Source organism: Arachis hypogaea, chromosome 17, assembly GCF_003086295.3.
Source record: "Arachis hypogaea cultivar Tifrunner chromosome 17, arahy.Tifrunner.gnm2.J5K5, whole genome shotgun sequence".
Classification (NCBI taxonomy): Eukaryota; Viridiplantae; Streptophyta; class Magnoliopsida; order Fabales; family Fabaceae; genus Arachis; species Arachis hypogaea.
In genome coordinates, this window is record NC_092052.1 from 108216710 (window position 1) to 108221988 (window position 5279).

Sequence of the window (5279 nt, forward strand, 5' to 3'; positions counted from 1 at the left end):
AAATTCAGTTGAAATCAGTTGATGAACTTCCACTTCTTTTCCCATCATGATGCAATGGATCATCACTGCTCTTCTAATAGTGACTTCAGAACGGTTGCTAGTGAGCAGCAGAGAATGCCCAATGAAGTCCAGCCATCCTCTGGCGACTGGTTTGAGATCTTCTCTTTTGAGTTGATTTGGGACACCCTTCGTGCTGGTGGTCCACCTGGCTCCAGGGATACATATATCCTCTAGAATCTTATCCAGGCCCTTGTCTGTTTTCATCATTCTCCTATTGAAGGAGTCTGGATCATCTTTCAGCTGAGGTAGCTTTAAGATCTCCCTGATCTTGTCAGGGTGGGTATGAACAATCTTTCCTCTGACCAAGGTCCGATAGTCATAGAGAGCAGATCCAGATATTCTTTGCTTGTCTGTTTGCCACATATTAGCATAGAACTCCTGGACCATATTCCTTTCCACTTTTGTTTCAGGATTAGCTAGGATCTCTCAGTTCCTGATTCAAATTTGCTTCTGGATCTCCGGATATTCGTCTTCTTTCAGATCGAATCTAACTTCCGGGATCATTGATCCTAGACCCATTATTTTGTAATAATGGTCTGAATGTTCTTTAGTTAAGAACTTCCCTTGATTCCAAAGTGGTTTTGGAACACTCTCTTTCTTGCCTCTTGGAGTGGGTTGTTTTCCTTTAGGAGCCATGATCTTAGTGGGTATGGTTTAGTGATCACGGATAAACACACCAAACTTAGAGGTTTGCTTGTCCTCAAGCAAAAGAAAAGAAAGGAGAGGGATAGAAGGAGAGCTAGTGTAGGATGGTGGATGAGAGGAAGGAGGCCGAATGGGTTTTTAAAAGGGAAGGGGGGTTTTCGAAAATAGGGAGAAGGATAAGATAGAAGATATGATTTTAAAAAAAATAAGTATGATAAGAAAAGATATAATTTAAAATTGAAAATATATGAAAGATATTTGAAAAAGATAAAATTGGATTTTTGAAAAAGATATTGATTAGTTGAAAAGATTTTTGAATGAAAAGAGATAGATTTGTTTTGAAAATTTTGAAAAAGAGTTGAATTGGATTGAAAAAAGGGATTTGTGCTTATGGATTAAGATACATTTAATATTTTTAAAGAAGGGTTTTTAGAAATTAGGGATTTTAGAAATCAGGGTTTGTAACATGTTTATGCAAGAAATCATGAATTGAAACATGAAAATTAAGATTAAAATGAAAAATATGAAGAAAAAACGAATTTACCTCCTCCCCACCATCCTGGCGTTTGAACGCCCAAACGCTGCATGTTTTGGGCGTTCAATGCCCAACTGCTACTTCACCTGGGCGTTCAATGCCCAGCTGTTGCTTCTTTCTGGCGTTGAATGCCAGGAACTCCTTTGTCACTGGGCGTTTTTCTGAACGCCCAGGATGCTGTAAATCTGGCGTTAAACGCCCAGAAGGAGCTTCTTTCTGGCATTTAACGCCCAGATGGCTATCCTTACTGGCGTTCAACGCCCAGTGGATGCTTCTTTTGGGCGTTGAACGCCCAAAACAGACTATTACTGGCGTTTTCTTGCCAGTGAGCTCTTTTTCTCTGTTTTGTGTTCAGAATCCTTCTGTAACCCTGTGAACTTATACAATTGACTCTTTACCTTAGTATCAGTGAACTTTATATAAACAAATAAAATCAAGAATAGGGCAAAATGCTTAGAGGAAGTGATGCCCCATGGCTGGGTTGCCTCCCAGCAAGCGCTTCTTTATTGTCTTTAGCTGGACCTTGCTGAGTTTTTAATCCAGCCTCAGCCTTGAGCACTCTTGCTCAACATTGCCTTCAAGATAGTGCTTGATTCTCTGTCCATTAACAATGAACTTCTTATCAGAATCAATATCTTGAAGTTCCACATAACCATATGGTGATACACTTGGAATCACATATGGTCCCCTCCACCGGGACTTCAGTTTCCCGGGGAATAGCCTGAGCCTAGAGTTAAACAACAGAACCTTTTGTCCTGGTTCAAAGATTCTAGATGACAGCTTTCTGTCATGCCACTTTTTTTATTTCTCTTTATAAAGCTTGGCATTTTCGAAAGCAGTGAATCTGAATTCCTCTAGCTCATTTAGCTGGAGCAATCTTTTTTCTCCAGCTAATTTGGCATCAAAGTTCAGGAATCTGGTTGCCCAGTAGGCTTTATGTTCCAGTTCCACGGGCAGGTGACATGCCTTACCATATACAAGTTGGTATGGAGAGGTCCCTATAGGAGTCTTGAATGCTGTTCTGTATGCCCACAGAGCATCATCCAAGCTTCTTGCCCAATCCTTTCTACAGGTATTTACAGTCCGTTCTAGGATTCTTTTTAGTTCTCTGTTAGAGACTTCAGCTTGCCCATTAGTTTGTGGATGATATGGAGTTGCCACCTTGTGGCGAATCCCAGACTGGACCATGGCAGAGTAAAGCTGTTTGTTGCAGAAGTGAGTGCCCCCATCACTGATTAGTACTTTAGGGACCCCAAACCTGCTGAAGATATATTTCTGGAGGAACTTCAGCACTGTTTTAGTATCATTGGTGGGTGTGGCAATGGCCTCTACCCATTTTGATACGTAGTCAACTGCCACTAGAATATAAGTGTTTGAGTATGATGGTGGGAAAGGTCCCATGAAGTCAATTCCCCATACGTCAAACAACTCAATCTCCAAGATTCCTTGTTGAGGCATGGCGTAACCATGAGGCAGATTACCAGCTCTTTGGCAACTGTCACAGTTACGTACAAACTCTCGGGAATCTCTATAGAGTGTGGGCCAATAGAAGCCACATTAGAGGACCTTGGTGGCTGTTCGCTCACCTCCGAAATGGCCTCCATATTGTGATCCATGGCAATGCCATAGGATCCTCTATGCTTCTTCTTTAGGCACACACCTACGGATTATGCCATCTGCACATCTCTTAAAGAGATAGAGTTCATCCCACAAGTAGTACTTTGTATCAGTAATTAATTTTTTATTTTGTTGCCTGCTGTACTCCTTGGGAATGAACCTTGCAGCTTTGTAGTTTGCAATGTCTGCAAACCATGGTGTTTCCTGAATGGCAAACAAATGCTCATCCGGAAAGGTCTCAGAGATTTCAAGAGAGGGGGATGACGTCCCTTCTATTGGCTCTATCCGGGACAGATGATCAGCCACTTGGTTCTCTGTCCCTTTTCTGTCTCTTATTTCTATATCAAACTCTTGCAGAAGCAACACCCGTCTTATGAGCCTGGGTTTTGAATCCTGCTTTGTGAGTAGATATTTAAGAGCAGCATGGTCAGTATACACAATCACCTTTGATCCTACCAAGTATGATCTAAACTTGTCAATGGCATAAACCACTGCAAGTAATTCTTTTTCTGTGGTTGTGTAATTTTTCTGGGCATCATTTAAAATGCGGCTAGCATAATAAATGACATGCAGAAGCTTGTCATGCCTCTGCCCCAGTACTGCACCAATGGCGTGATCACTGGCATCACACATTAGCTCAAATGGTGATGTCCAGTCTGGTGCAGAAATAACTGGTGATGTGACCAGCTTGGCTTTCAGCATTTCAAACGCCTGCAGACACTCTGTGTCAAACACAAATGGCGTGTCAGCAGCTAGCAGATTGCTCAGAGATTTTGCGATTTTTGAAAAATCCTTTATAAACCTCCTATAGAATCCTGCATGCCCCAGAAAGCTTCTGATTGCCTTAACATTGGCAGGTGGTGGTAATTTTTCAATTACCTCTATTTTTGCTTGATCTACCTCTATTCCCTTGTTTGAAATTTTATGCCCAAGGACAATCCCTTCAATCACCATAAAGTGACATTTTTCCCAATTTAAAACCAGGTTGGTCTCTTAGCATCTTTTTAGAACTAGTTTCAGGTGATCAAGACAGGAGCTGAATGAGTCTCCATATACTGAGAAGTCATCCATGAAGACTTCCAGAAATTTTTCCACCATATCAGAGAAAATAGAGAGCATGCATCTCTGGAAGGTTGCAGGCGCATTACACAGCCCAAATGGCATCCTTCTATAAGCAAACACTCCAGATGGACATGTGAATGCTGTTTTCTCTTGATCCTGGGGATCTACTGCAATCTGGTTATAGCCTGAGTAGCCATCCAAAAAGCAGTAATAATCATGACCGGCCAATCTTTCTAGCATCTGGTCTATGAATGGTAAAGGAAAATGATCCTTTCTGGTGGCTGTATTGAGCCTTCTGTAGTCAATACACATGCGCCACCCTGTAACTGTTCTTGTAGGAACCAGTTCATTCTTTTCATTATGAACCACTGTCATGCCTTCCTTTTTGGGGACAACTTGAACAGGGCTCACCCAGGGGCTATCAGAAATAGGATAAATAATCCCAGCCTCCAGTAATTTGGTGACCTCTTTCTGCACCACTTCCTTCATGGCTGGATTTAGCCGCCTCTGTGGTTGAACCACTAGTTTAGCATTATCCTCCAATAAGATTTTGTGCATGCATCTAGCTGGACTTATGCCCTTAAGGTCACCTATGGACCACCCAAGAGCTGTCTTGTGTGTCCTTAGCACTTGAATAAGTGCTTCCTCTTCCTGTGGATTTAAAGCAGAGCTTATGATCACTGGAAAAGTGTCACCTTCTCCCAGAAATGCATATTTCAGGGATGGTGGTAATGGTTTGAGCTCGGGTTTAGGAGGTTTTTCCTCTTCCAGAAGAAATTTCAGAGGCTCTTTCATTTCCTCTGAATCCTCCAAATCAGGCTGAACATCTTTAAAGATGTCTTCCAACTCTGATTCGAGACTCACAGCCATGTTGATCTCTTCTACCAAAGAGTCAATAAGATCAACTTTCATGCAGTCTTTTGATGTGTCTGGATGCTGCATGGCTTTGACAGCATTCAACTTAAACTCATCATCATTGACTCTCAGGGTTATTTCCCCCTGTTGGACATTAATGAGAGTTCGTCCAGTTGCTAGGAAGGGTCTTCCTAGAATGAGAGTGGCACTCTTGTGCTCCTCCATTTCCAGCACTACAAAGTCAGTGGGAAAGGCGAATGGCCCAACTCTGACAATCATGTCTTCAATCACGCCTGATGGGTATTTAATGGAGCCATCAGCAAGTTAGAGACATATCCGGGTTGGTTTAACTTCTTCAGTTAAACCAAGCTTTCTGATAGTGGATGCAGGTATTAGGTTGATGCTTGCCCCAAGATCACATAAAGCTGTCTTGGTGAAATTACCTTCTAATGTACATGGTATCCGAAAACTCCCAGGGTCCTTAAGCTTTTCAGGAAAGCTTTTC